This window comes from Bison bison, unplaced genomic scaffold (genome assembly GCF_000754665.1).
Source record: "Bison bison bison isolate TAMUID 2011002044 unplaced genomic scaffold, Bison_UMD1.0 scf7180017864155, whole genome shotgun sequence".
NCBI lineage: Eukaryota > Metazoa > Chordata > Mammalia > Artiodactyla > Bovidae > Bison > Bison bison.
This window is the reverse complement of record NW_011494727.1, coordinates 802,087-817,195: the sequence shown is the minus strand read 5'-3', so window position 1 is coordinate 817,195 and position 15,109 is coordinate 802,087. Positions and strand designations below refer to the sequence as shown.

The 15,109-nt window shown below is 45.5% G+C and overlaps 1 protein-coding gene across 1 annotated transcript in view; it reads right to left on the bottom strand.

Annotated features, from left to right (window-relative positions):
- ABHD2 (abhydrolase domain containing 2) overlaps positions 1–15,109 on the bottom strand; it is a 109,534-nt gene that overhangs the window by 79,400 nt on the left and 15,025 nt on the right. Inside the window, exon 2 of the mRNA XM_010841021.1 lies at positions 3,069–3,172. The gene's annotated coding sequence lies outside the window, so the exon portion shown is untranslated. The remainder of the gene's footprint in view (positions 1–3,068; positions 3,173–15,109) is intronic.

Sequence of the window (15,109 nt, the reverse complement as noted above, 5' to 3'; positions counted from 1 at the left end):
ACATATCAGTAATCTCAGATATGCAGATGACACCACCCTTATGGCAGAAAGTGAAGAGGAACTCAAAAGCCTCTTGATGAAAGTGAAAGTGGAGAGTGAAAAAGTTGGCTTAAAGCTCAACATTCAGAAAACCAAGATCATGGCATCTGGTCCCACCACTTCATGGGAAATAGATGGGGAAACAGTGGAAACAGTGTCAGACTTTCTTTTTCTGGGCTCCAAAATCACTGCAGATGGTGACTGCAGCCATGAAAGTAAAAGACGCTTACTCCTTGGAAGGAAAGTTATGACCAATGTAGACAGCATATTCAAAAGCAGAGACATTACTTTGCCAACAAAGGTTCGTCTAGTCAAGGCTATGGTTTTTCCTATGGTCATGTATGGATGTGAGAGTTGGACTGTGAAGAAGGCTGAGCACCGAAGAATTGATGCTTTTGAACTGTGGTGTTGGAGAAGACTCTTGAGAGTCCCTTGGACTGCAAGGAGATCCAACCAGTCCATCCTAAAGGAGATCAGCCCTGGGATTTCTTTGGAAGGAATGATGCTAAAGCTGAAACTCCAGTACTTTGGCCACCTCATGCAAAGAGTTGACTCATTGGAAAAGACCCTGATGCTGGGAGGGATTGGGGGCAGGAGGAGAAGGGGACGACAGAGGATGAGATGGCTGGATGGCATCACTGACTCGATGGACGTGAGTCTGAGTGAACTCCGGGAATTGGTGATGGACAGGGAGGCCTGGCGTGCTGCGATTCATGGGGTTGCAAAGAGTCGGACAAGACTGAGCGACTGATCTGATCTGCACATAGGCAGTGCAGGTCCAACCTCCCTGATCTAGGAACTAAGATCCCACATGCAGTGTGGCAGGACCAAAAGTGTAAAAAAGAAATAAATAAAACCTCATGAGAGCAGGAGAAAGAAGTCCAGCTGGAAAGGCACATGGGGACCAGGAGACTAGCTTTGATTTCTGTTACCAGGCAGCCTTGACTTCCTGACTTCACCTGCACCTGGTACCCTGGCCGGGCATCAGGTGTCGTGTTTACAGCCTTGGACAGATGTGAGATGGGACTGCTGTGGCCACCAGGTGTGGCTGTCATGCCTGTGGGCCCCACCTTTGTTTCCAGAGCAGGAAGAGCCTGATTCAGCCACCTGCTCCCTTGGAGGCAGTCCTGGCGCTGGAGTCAAGTTCAGACTAAGCCCAGCTCGCAGAGGTCTTTACACCTGAGAGTCACGGGCAATGTGAAATGGAACTTGGTCACTTTTTCCCCCCACTGAAGGCAACTGCTTACAGTCATTAGTCTCCAAAATTGGGCTAAAAGTGGAATACCATTCAACTGCTAGACCAAAATTTAAAACTGGAGTATGGAAAATATACACGCATATCTAGTTTTTCATCTTTTCAGGTAGCTTTATCTTGTACACAAAACACACACACACACTCACATACATCCCTCTAAACTTTAAAAAAAACAGACATCAACAACAATAACAAAAATCCAGTCTTTTCCTCACTGCACTGCAGGAAATCAGAACATCAGCTGTTACCTTCAAAATCAGGGAAACCACAAGCTAACAAAAAGAAGAAAATGGTAACTCCTGGCAGCCAAGGTCGCTATGGCAACAGCTTCCCCTGGAATGGTTTTAAGTAGTCTCTGCTGAAAACAGCAGGACAACCCCAGTGGCCAGCGGTACAGAGAAAAGAGGCAGGACGAAACGATCTCTCAAAAATGTGTTTGGGGCAGAACCAAACGAACTCATCTGAGACCGACGGTCAGGCCAGAGAGGTCTTGGAAGTCCTTTGCTAAAATCGAGGCATCTGTGGCAAATACAGGGCAGACCATCTCTGGCAGGGGCTCCAACTGAGTGAGGAAAGGCAATCAAAAGATCCCACAAATATGATATCACTCATATGTGGGATCTAATTTTAAAAAAGAAACAGATAAACTTATTTACAAAACAGAAGCAGACTTAAAGATATTGAAAACAAACTGATGGTTACCAAACGGGAAATGTGAGTGGGGGAGGGATAAATGAGGAACTTGGGATAAACACACACACACACACTATATATATATAAGATAACCAACAAGGACATACTGTATAGCACAGGGAACACGACTCAACATTCTGTGACAACCTATATGAGAAAAGAATCTAAAAAAGAATGTATGTATACGTATAACAGAATCACTTTGCTGTACACGGGAAACTAACACGACGCTGTAAATCAACTATAGTCCAACTGAAGAAAAAAGAACCCAGTTCCTTAACTCACCATCAGGGCAAGAAAATACTTTTTTTAAATTTATCTGGTTTAGAATCAAGGCTAGACCTCAGAATATACTTTTTAGCTGCATCAACCTTTGACCTTTTATGAGCTGACGGTTTCCTTAAAACTTAACTTCTGGGGTCATGTCTCTCAAAAGCTGTTCCCCAAACCTTTAAAACAAGGATTCTTTTAACTTGGGGTCCGTAGGTCCCCTATGGGTTTCTGGGAACTTCCTGGAATTATGTGTGAAAGTGTGAGTGTTGGTACAGTTTTCTGGGAAGAGGGCTTGCAGATAAGATCAGATTCTCCAGGGGGCCTGTGACCTAAACAAGCACACAGCACCACACTCAGAGTTGCTCTGGTGGGCCCACCTGTGTCCTTGTCCCTCACATCTCCAAAACCCTGCCACCTGCCAGTCAAACCAACTCGAAACAAATATCCAAGATGACATGGCTTGCTATTTACTGAAGTATAGTTGATTGAAATAGTGTTGTCTTAATTTTCATAGAGACTTTTAAGTGTAGTGAGTGGGGGGCCGAAACCAAAATCTAGGAGGATTTCCAGTTTTTCTGGCATGATGCTGGTGATATGAAACTGAAATAGACATCCTCCTTGTCCTCTTAATTGCAAAGAGAGGAGAAGGTGGCACTGGGTCGCTTGACCAGTTTTCTGGCTGATCTAGAGTAGACACATTGAATTAAAAACATAAAATAAGTCCCTCCACCCCCACTTTCACTCACCACTTACGAATGTTGGCAAGGTAGGAAGAAGAGGCAAAAATAAGAGTTTCGCCAATACATACCTACGTCACCAGTTCCTCTCTGCTGCGAATACAAATTGATCTTGAAGAAGAGTTGAACAGCTGGGCCGGTCAGGTCAGATCTCTCATTCGATTTAACCTAAAAGCTGAAAAGATTGGATAGTGACATTTTACAGGTTGAGAAAGAAGCAATTTAATTGAAATATAAGCATAGTCTAAGTTTTCTGCATTTAAAATCGTTAGGGAAAAAAACCCCAAAACGATTTCTTTAATTAACATATGTGACACGTTCTTGGCCAGACCTGCTGGGGGAGATCTTGGTGAATCCAGACTGGCGGGCTCTGTGGTTTCCAGGACAAGTTATCTGCTGCGTTCACAACCCTGGCTAATGTAAACTCAAGCTGCTTTTGTCCTTTATCTCATAACATCATTTTCAGAGATACCCGACGACGACAAGGATCATCTCTGTGTGACTGATGAAATAATTTAGCCGGGTTTAGGTCGAGATAGCAGGCAGCTGACTTGTTTCATCTCTTCCAAATATACGGAAACGACAGAAAAAATAGGAGCTGAGAAAAGTAAAAGGGCACAGATGGGCTCAAAAACGCAGTTCCAGAAATGGAACAGAACTGAAAGTAATGAGTGGGGAGCCATAACACCTGCCAGATCTGGGCCACACTGCGGGCTGGAGGCTGGCTGTGCTGGGCCATCCAGGGCTGAAACGCTCACCGTGAGATGGGGAACCAGAGCCGGGCCCTCTGGGTTAAAGACCCACGGCTTCCAAAGCAGCAGAGGAAACAAAAAGAGAAACGGGGAGAGGGAGAGACAGCAGTGTTTACAGAGCACCATCTAGGTGCCGAGCTCCCCTTATATTTCATGTAAAATGTGTCCTAATGCTTTTAAGAGTACCTCTGAGGTAGGTCTATTATTATTCCATTTTACAGATGAGAAGACTCTTCAGAGTCCCTTGGACTGCAAGGAGATCAAACCAGTCAATCCTAAAGGAAATCAACCCTGAATATTCATTGGAAGGACTGATGCTGAAGCTGAAGCTCCAACACTTTGGCCACCTGATGGGAAGAGCTGACTCACTGGAAAAGACCCTGATGGTGGGCAAAGATTGAAGGCAGGAGAAGCGGGCAACAGAGGAGATGGTTGGATGGCATCATCAACTCAGTGGACATGCTGCTGCTGCTGCTGCTAAGTCGCTTCAGTCATGTTCAACTTTGTGCGACCCCAGAGATGACAGCCCACCAAGCTCCCCCGTCTCTGGGATTCTCCAGGCAAGAGCACTGGAGTGGGTTGCCATTTCCTTCTCCAATGCATGAAAGTGAAAAGTGAAAGTGAAGTTGCTCAGTCGTGTCCGACTCTTAGCGACCCCGTGGACTGCAGCCTACCAGGCTCCTTCGTCCATGGGGTTTTCCAGGCAAGAGTACTGGAGTGGGGTGCCGTTGCCTTCTCCACAATGGACATGAGTTCGAGCCAACTCTGGGAGATGGTAAAAGACAGGGAAGCCTGGCATGCTACAGTCCATGAGGTTGCAAAGAGTCGGACACGACTGAGTGACTGAACAACGACAACAGATGAGGAAACTGAGCCATAGAAAACTTGAGTGACTTGCCCAAGGTCACACAGGTAGTAGGTAGAGAAACCAAGATACATATCAGGCTCCAAAGAACGTGCTTTTAACCACCACGCTGTGCTACTTGAAAAGAGGAAAAGTAAGAAAAAGAGAAACAAGAAAGAAAGTGGATGGTAGAGGAAAACACAAATGAGACACCAAGAGCCTGCAAAAATCATGAAGCTGTAACATAGTAGAGCTGGGATTCAAGCCCAGTTTTTTTCTGATTCCATCACACCCAAATGATTTAAAAAGAAAATGAAAGCCAGTTGGAGGGGAGATTCAATTAACCTTCAGAGTAGCCTTGCTCAAATTCAAATTTTTTATTATTTTTTCCTATTCTGAGACAAACTAGACACAGAGGACCAGGCTTTGTTGGGGGGTAGGGGCAGGGTACTAAGGAGCATGTCTCCAGCCACATCACAAGCCACCTGACCTTTCCAGGGCTTGGCTGTCCACTAAAAAACAAGGGATGTGCCAGATCAGAGATCTTAAACTGGCAACCCATGGGATGGCATTGCATTTGGTTGGCATTTTTTTTAATTGTATTTATTAGCTGCCAAGTTATAAACACCAGGAGACTGCAGATAAAAATCGGAATCTCTGGTTTCTCTTGAGAAGAAAAAAAAAATCCGAAGGTTTGGGAAACTGATCCAGCATTCTCACATGGCAGCAATGAATGGAGCTGAGCAGGGCTGACCCTCTAGACAGATTGTGCTCTCTCCAGGTGGCCACCGTCCCCATATGGTCCTCAGCAATGATCTCTGACCTCCTTAATCACTGATGGTACCTGAATGGTCGCTATAGGCATCCGAATGTGCAACCCTTGGGGAAAGGGTTGTTGTTGTTTAGTCACTGAGTCATGTCCAGTTCTTTGCGATGCTAAGGACTGTAGCCCTCACCAGGCTCCTCTGTCCATGGGATTCTCCAGGCAAGAATACTGGAGTAGGTTGCCATTTCCTTCTCCAGGGGATCTTCCTCATCCAGGGATTGAACTCTCATTTCTTGCACTGGCAGGAAGATTCTTTACCACTGAGCCACCAGGGAAGACCAAGGTCCTTACTAGCCTTGAATAAGTCTATGCTGATTGAATATTCAAAATATACACTATCAGTATATGTATGAAAGTGAAAGTGAAGTCGCTCAGTCGTGTCCGACTCTTTGCGACCCCATGAACTGTAGCCCACCAGGCTCCTCCGTCCATGGGATTCTCCAGGCAAGAATACTGGAGTGGGTTGCCATTTCCTTCTCTAATCAGTATATGTATAAATGATAAGTTAATACAAAAGAATTATGGAAAGGCAAAGTAGCAAATAACAAGATGCAATACATCTTATTTATTGATATTTACACTGATGTTTATTTATACCTTTACTCTTTTTTTTTAATTTTAGAAGTCATCTATCAACTTCTTACTTATTTTTTAGTATTTTATTTTTATTGATTTATTTGGCTGTGCTGGGTTTTAGTTGTGGCATGTGGGATTTGTTTTTTTTTAATGTAGGATCTTTAGTTAAGGCAAAAGAACCCTTAGTTGGGACATGTGAACTCTTAGTTGTAGTATGTGGGATCTAGTTCCCTTATCAGGGATTGAACCCAAGCCTCCTGCATCAGGAGCACAGAGTCTTAGTCATTTGACCACCAGGGAAACCTCCTGCAGTTTTACTCTTTCCACAAACTATTTGAGATAGCTTCAAGCGAATACTGGATAGACGTCCACAGAGAAAGATTCAGAAATGCAGTTAACTGCTGAGTGCTTCCCAGTAAGAAGTCCCAGGACTTCCCTGTCAGTCCAGTGGTTAAGACTCTATGCTTCTAAAGCAGGGGACACAGGTTCGATCCCTGGTCAGGGAACTAAGATCCCATATGCCCTGTGGAGTGCCCGGAAGAAAAAAGAACAAAAGAAGTCTCTGCTTTCTTCGGAACAGAAACCTAGAAAACATGGCTAGCTAGAAAAAACCAACTACAGATCCCAGCCTCTGATGCAGACAGGAGAGTCCACGTGACTAAATGTGGGCCTGTTCTGAAGGGGCTGGTCTGCTTTCTGAGGAGACACCTAAAAAGGCATTAACTGTTCTGCCCTTTTCCCTCCCTGCCTCCCTGGAATGCAGGCAAGAGGGCTGCAACTCCAACAGCCATCTTGGGCCATGAAGGGACCATGAGGTCACTCTAGGAGCCACACTGAGAGGACAGGAGAGGAGAAAGACAGAGGCTCGGGGTCCATGATGATTCCATGGAGCCACCGTGTCAGACCTAGACTGCCTATCTCAGGATTTCTTTTCTGCGAGAGAATAAACCCTTGCACATTTCAACCGCTGTTATTTCTAGACTCTCTGAGTCTGTAATTTCTAATTACACAGGAGGAATTACTATCTCCCTAAATCTTCATGGATGTTACCCTGGCTGGGTTATTATTAGAGCACAGGCAAACTTTTCTTTTTTCCAAAATTCATAATGACTACAATTTTTTTATTACCAAAAATATCTTCAAAATGGCAATGAACAAAATCTAAAAAGAAAAGAAACTCTGAACAAGGAAAATACCTATGTCAAGATATATAAAACTAAGCATGTGACTAAGTCTAAACTATATCTGAGCTTTCTGACTGCCAGGGGGAAAAGGGAAACCTAGCCAGACTTGAGAGTCTTCAAAACGCAGAGATAACATGTGTTACACTCTTCTTACCTCCCAGGAAGACACTCAGAGAAAAGAGGGATTTTTCTGGCACAAATTTATTAAAAAAAAAAAAATTCTTCAAGACTTTACATAAGGGGACCTTGAGTAATGTGACAGGCAATGTCCTCCTACAAGATTTTTTAATAGCAAATGCAGTAGAGAATTAATTTCCTCAACCCTTGAAAAACACTAAGGGTTTAAAATTGGATTTAATTCCTGAAGGCAATCCTATGAGAGGTTTCTAATTATTATGGTCCAAATGTGGAGCCTTGAGCTGAAGCTCGGAGAAGCAGGGTGGTTCTACTGTAGATGGCTAGGGCCACCTTCCTTGAACTTCAGGGGGCTTAAAGACCTGATGACCTACGTACAGTGTGCCTGGAACTGTGCTAAGCATTGTGTAGAACCACAATCAAATAGAATTCTCATTTTAGCTGGGGGGAAAAGAAGTTTGTGTTAGCGCTACACTGACTTTAGAAACTTGGGGACAAGAATAAGTAGTCCAGGGAAAAAAAAACGTGGGGAAAGGACTTATGGCGCAGCTAGAATTAGAACTGGGCGTGAGTGAAGTGTGGATTCAGAAGAAGTGTGTGTGTGAGTCTGTGTGAGGGAGATTCTTCACGTGTGCATGCGTACATGCGCACTATATACGTTAAACCAGGAATTAACTGGCAGGTGTGGACTGACTCTTTGATATTCATGTGCATTCCTCTTACTGCATTTTATTTTATGGTCTTCTTTCTAAGTTCGACCTGCCACTAAAAATTAATATTCTGCACTTGTTACAGCCATAACAAACTTAGCTTCTATTGAACTTTTGGTGGCTTCCCCGATGGCTCAGTGGGTAAAGAACTGGCCCGCAATGCAGGAGACACAGGAGACACGGGTTCAATCTCTGGGTTGGGAAGATCCCCTGGAGGAGGACATGACAACCTACTCCAGTATTCTTGCCTGGGAAATCCCATGGACAGAGGAGCCTGGTGGGCTACAGTCCATGGGGTCACAAAGAGTAGGATACGACTAAGCACATACGTACTCTTTGTGTGTTTCCTCTCCCTTCCTGGGCAAGTGAAATTCAGTTAAAATGGGCCTCTGGCAGCCTAGGGCTGAGTATGCATTAGGTGGAAAGCAGACATTTTCCCTTCCCCACCCCACCTACGGTGTACCTGATCAGTGCTTCTTCCATTCCAACCCCCACATTTCTCTGCTCCCACCACAGTCTTTTTTTTTTTTCCTATTTTTTTTGGCTGGGCCACACATCATCTAGGATCTTAGTTTCCTGACCAGGGATGGAACCCATGCCCCCTGCAGTGGAAGCTTGGTGTCCTAACCACTGGACTGTTAGGGAGGTCCCGTAACACAGTCTTTTTATGAGTGGGATTTTGGTGCTGTAACTGATAGTTAAAATTCCATCTGTCATCTTAACATTTAAAAAGTAATCCGAGGTGTTGCCAAAGGCTCAACAGGAAAAGAACTTTCAGTATCGTCCTTGGTCTCTAAGACACGCTTGGGCACCTCCATCTCCACCGGTGTGAGGGCCTGGGCTTCTCACTGCTCCCCCGTGACGAAGGGCATTATTTTCAGATGGAGGCACAGATTCCAGGAGAGATGTCTGGGACCTGGTCCTTATGCTTGCTCTGCCCCTTCTTAGCTGGTGACCTTGAAGAGGTCACTTAACCTTGCTGGGCCCTAAAGAACTCATTTGTAAAAGGAGAGGACTAGATTAGAAGTTGATGATGCCAACGGTCTCTCTCAGCTCAAAATTTCTGAGATTCTGAGGGACAGAGTTGCAGTCCTTGGCTTCAGAGCACAGGAAACACTCTCTCTGTGCTCGGTAACAGGAGACAGCCCTGTTTTCCAGTCTACTTTGTGGGCCATTAAACAATAAAACTCATAAGAACTAACAACCCTCAGGGCCTCTGTTCTTCCTGCAAATAAGTCAAACAGTAATATATTTTCAGCTGTGCCATTTACACCAATAATTCCATCCTATTCATTCCAACTCCATGACTGGGGTTTCAGCCTTGGAATACTAATGTTTACTAAAAACCTAAAACTTACACTGAAGAAAAGGAGAAAAACACCAAGCAGAGACTGCACACGTAGAAGACTCAATGGCTGGTAATAATGGGGTGAACACTGTTTCCCCAAATCCACGTCCACCAGGGAACTATGAATGCGACCTTATTTGAATATAGGGTCTTTGCAGATATGATCAAGTTAAAGTGCAGTCACACTGGTTCAAGTGACCCTTAACCCCACAATTGGTTTCCATGAAAGAAGAGAGACATCTGGACACAGAGGACAGGCCATGTGAATGAAGATGGATGTAGAGACGAGGGTCATGCCTCTCTGAACCAAGAACGCCAAGGATTGCTAGCAATCCCCAGAAGCTAGGAGAGGGGCAGAAGGAACAGATTTCCCTCAGAGCTCTCAAGAAAAACCCGGCCGGCTCTCAGAACCTTGCAACAAGGAAGTGGTTGTCCAGTGGTTAGGACTCCACACTTCTAATGCAGTGGCCACAGGTTCGATTCCTGGTCAGGGAACTAAGATCCCACTTGCTGCATGGGTCTAAAAAAATAAAAACTCATTTAAAAAAGAACCTTGCTGACACCTGATTTAAGACATCTAACCTCCAGAACTATGACAAAACAGATCCAGAGCACCTCTCATGACTCAACTGTTCCATACCCCTGTCCTCAAGCAGTTGACGAGAACCATTGCCACACTCTTTCCAAAGTCACCCAGACAAGTTCCAACTGATACTAACCATAATTAGCTAACAACACGATACTCCCAGGCTACTTGCATAGCACACGACAAATTGCACTCTGGGCCCAAGTGTTCACTGGCTTGGCCTCATTGCCTCTGAGATTCAGCTGTTAGGACCATCCTTTCCTCTCCTGTTCTAGGGAAGTGAAGTGAGGGAGCCCAGAGACGAAATATCACAGGCTGGGAACGGAGGGCCCCCTTTTCCTTGCCATCCAAAGGACCTGACAAGCAAACTTCAACACAGACATGAGTCCTGCGTCAAATACACCTCAAGGAGAACGAAACCAAACTCTTAAAGGATTTCTCTCTTTCAAATCCAATCTAGTTGAAGTAGATAATGCTTAGGTTCATTCCCTGGAGTAAGGTGACCCAGTGTCAAACCCTGACCCCACCCAGGTCTGGTATTTGTCTTTGGGCCACATTTCTTACCTCCTGTGGGCCTTGTCTGCAAACCGAAGGTGTTAATTTTAAATCAATCCCTGACATGCAGTAAGTTAAGTGTCAGTAGTGTCCATCTCTTTGCAACCCCGTGGACTGTAGCCCACCAGGCTCCTCTGTCCATGGCATTTCCCAGGCAAGAATACCGGAGTGAGTTGCCATTTCCTTCTCCGGGGGATTTTGCAGACCCAGGGATTGAATTTGGGTCTCCTGCATAGGCAGGTGGATTCTTTACCAACTGAGCCACCAGGAGAGTCAGTATACAGTAAGTGAACCCCAAATATTAGCTACCCCATCACCACCATTAAACTCTCCTCCATCTTGCCTTAGTAAACACTAATCTGACAGGTAGCAAGTACCACAAAAGATGCCCTTTTCCCAACTGACACAGAGGCCTCATCAACAATGAAATAACTAGTGGATCCACTGCCTGGGCTCTTCCAACAAGTTTCAGATTACTCCCAGGACACACTTTCGATTCTTCTAATGCAGAATCATGTTACACACTTAATAAATCACTGGATAGTAAATGTTCATCACCAAGGTTCATGAACAGTTCCAAGGTGCATTTTCGTTTATGCTGAAAGGGTCTGGCAGTCCACAGCCTGGACCTCTGCTTCTGACACATACACCCTCTCTCCTGCCAAGGGACCCCTCCTTTCCCACGGAGACCATTCCTCCAACTGCACCTCCTTCCTGCCTGTAAATCTACTCTTGCTCGGTTTTCATAGCAAACCTGTTCAACGCCTTGAAATAAAACCCCACGCCAGCACAGTAAGCCTGGGGCAGGCTTGCTTCCTCCAGAAGGCCCTGTGAGTAGTATAGGAGAAGGCAAGGGCCATATCACATGGTGGTCAGGTCATTCTAATCTGTCCACCTTTTGGTGACAACTTAGAGAAAAGTTGTTCAGTCGCTAAGTCATGTCCAACTCTTTGTGACCCGGTGGACTGGAGCCCGCCAGGCTCCTCTGTCCATGGGATTTCCCAGGCAAGAATACTGGAGTGCATTGCCATTTCCTTCTCCAGGGGATCTTCCTGGATCAGGGATCAAACCTCGTCTCCTGCACTGGCAGGCAGATTCTTTACCACTGGGCCACCTGGGAAGCCCTTAGATAAAAGTAGTCAACTCTAAATGGAGGCAACATGACATATTTGGAGAGAAAGCAGGAGGAAAAGGGCCAGTTTCTCCCTACTTTGTCTGCCACTTAACTAAGGAAATTGGGGCTGTTGTACACACCACACACAGTCACACAGAAGGGGAGGAACAAGCCCAGAGCAGATTTGCTGGAACAAAGCCTGGACACCCCTCAAGAGCTGTTTCTCTGCACTTGCTAAGTGCTCAGTGACTCGGGCCTGAGACGGAAGGTTCTAAAGTATGTCCTAGTCAACCCAGACGTGTGCACGCTTGATAACCTGAGCTGATTTCGGCCCCATTCTGATCTCACAGTGAGATTTCAATTCTCTAGGTCAGTGCCTTGGCCAGCAGCACAGAGAACCACCTCTCAGCACAGCCAGGTTGTTCCAATCCTGTGTGTCCTCCTCCCAAGGAGACTCCCATGGACTGAGCCTTCAGGGTAACCTGGTTTTGAAATTCTGCCTCTCACCACTGCCATCACCTCACGCCCCAAATTGATGGAGAACCCTGGCAATGACAGGGGTAATTGTATTTTCCAGATATGCCAAGACACGTTGATTAATTAACTGATTGACTTCTGAACACTAAGCATCGAGTACCCAGGCCCTTTCCTTCAGCAGATCAAACCAGGGACCAGCTCTGGCGTCCTGGGACCAGGCTATGGTGCTGGGCTATGGGTGGTGGCAGGAAGATCCAATTGCTAGTTCCTTACAAATCAGGTCCTATGAGGGGAAGGGAATGCTCTGAGTCACATGCAATTTGGTAAAGAGAAGGGGATTTCCAAATGATTAAATACATTTAGGTTAACCTCACTCTCAGTTGTGTTCAAAATGAAGAGCTTGAAATTGCCTTTTTGTGAAAACTCACCCAAGTGATAACAGTTTCGTTTAACCATATTCTTCCACAGTCATAAGCTCATGCATTCATCCTGCTGCAATTTCAGAAGGTGTCCTACAAGTGTCTAGTAAGAGCAAAGTCATCTTATGAGAGGAAGTGTGAACCTTGTGCTTAAGTATCAGGAGTGACTACTAACCCATAGGTTTCACAAAAGAAGTCACTAAACTAAAAATAGCTGGAGACTGTGTCACCAGTTAAGCAGGCACATTGATTTGAGCCCTTTTACATGCATTTACTAAATTACCGAAAGGGAGCTGGCCTCTCTCACTAGCAAATAGCCTTCCTCAAAGAGTAGTACTTTCTATTGGAAGACAATGGGTAAAGCACTTAATAAAATTACAGGAAAATTGTTTTCTGTACAGTCAAGAAACCATTCAATGCAAACCTGAGGACAAACCCAAAATTCTAAGCCAGGGGTTTCCTCTACGGAGATCCAATAGTTTTCTAATATGACTGGCATTTTAATGGAGAGATTTGGTAACTCCAACACTGTATTTAAAAACATACACTGTGGGACATCTTTGGTGGTCCAGTGGTTAAGAATCTGCCTGCCAATGCAAGGGACACAGGTTCGATCCCTGGTCCAGGAAGATCCCTCATGCCATGGGGCAACTAAGCCCATATGCCATAACGACTAAAGCCCGAGTGCCGTGACTACTAGAGCCCGAGAGTCCTAGAGACCGTGACAAGAGAAGTCACTGCAATGAGAAGCCTCACATTGCAACTCAAGAAAACCCATGCACAGCAACGTAGAGCCAGTGCATCCTAAATAAATAATTTAAAAAACACTTTAAAAATACATACTGTAATTAAACTCTGTAATATCAAAAGAAAATCTCAGTTTATCAGAAACCAACAAACCCAATTGCCTAGTACACAGGAATTTTTTTAAAGATTTTTTTGAAGTGAACCATTTTTAAAGTCTTTATTGAATTTGTTTTAACACTGTTTTTATTTTACGTTTTGGCCAGAAAGCATGTAGGATCTTAGCTCCCTGACCTGGGATCGACCCCTGCTTTGGAGGGTGAAGTCTTAACCACTGGACCACCAGGGAAGTCCCTGGAATTTTTAAGAGATAGGTACAACTGAAGAGAAGGGCATCTCCAGACTTCTTAAACAGAAGAAACTTCCAGGGCGTGCGATGGGAACGGCAAAGGTCCCACCCAGCAAACAAGCTTCTAGATGGAGGAAACCAGGGATGGGGTGGGAGGGCAAGCCCTAGTGCCTGGCACAGCCCTTGGCTGAACAGTGACTGACCCTGGGGCTTCCCTGGTCCAGTGGTTAAGAATCTGCCCCTGCAATGCAGGGAATGTGGTTCGTTCCCTGGTCACGGGGCTAAGACCCCACACGCTATGGAACAGGTAAACCTATATGCCGCAACTGGAGATCCCACATGCTGCAACTAAGACCCAATGCAGCCAAATAAATAAATATTTATTAAAAACGAAACTCTAGGTTCTAACTTATTAAAAAAAAAAAAAAGAAGAATCATTGACCCCATGGAACTCACTAAAACAGAAAGTTTAACACAGACCTGCAATACAAAGCACTTACAGCCACCTTCAGTTAATGAGAGAATAAAAATAATCGGGAGTCCCCATTCCTGAGCATTCTGTCCCAAAGGCCCCAGAGCCAGATTGGTGCACAGTACTTGGCTAAGACACACACTTTGAAGCTGTAATAGGAGCATGATCATGACGCGTGGCCCTTTATAATCCCGATGCTTGCCTGTCACCACGCAGGCAGCAGGAAGTAGGTCTGTGAGGAGAACCAACCCACAGGTCAAGCCCCTTGCCCCTCCCCTAGGAAGAGACACTTCTGCCCACTCGCATGGCCACAGGGCCAGGCTGGGCTCATCCGCTCCTGGCCTCTCCCAGCTCTGGCCTCTGATGATGAATTCTGCCCATTGCTGTTTAGTTACTCAGTCTTTGCGACTCCAAGGACTGCAGCACGCCAGGCTTCACTGTCCTTCACCATCTCCCGGAGTTTGCTCAAACTCATGTCCATTGAGTCGGTGATGCCATCCAACCATCTCACCCTCGGTCGCTCCTTCTCCTCCTGCCCTCAATCTTTCCCAGCATCAGGGCCTTTTCCAATGAGTCACTTCTTCGCATTAGTTGGCCAAAGTACTGGAGCTTCAGCTTCAGCATCAGTCCTTCCAATGAGTATTCAGGATTGATTCCCTTTAGGATTGACTGGTTGGCTCTCCTTGCTGTCCAAGGGACTCGAAAGAGTCTTCTCCAACACCACAGTTCGAAAGCATCAATTCTTTAGTGCTCAGCCTTCTGCCAGTAGTGAGAACAGTAGCTCCCCTCAGGGCTTGGCCTAGAAAGCAGGAAAGGTTCTGGACTCCCTGTCCTTCCAAGAGGGAGAGAAGGTTCTAGGGGCAAGGGTATGCAGTGTAAGGCATGCTTTACTTACTTCTGTTTTATTAACATATACCTCGGGCTCTGGGACTAGACACAGGATCTCCTGCAGGCTTGGAGCAGTAAGCTTAAAGGTCATGTGGATTCCAGAGACAAGTACCCACGTCCCGGAAGACAAATC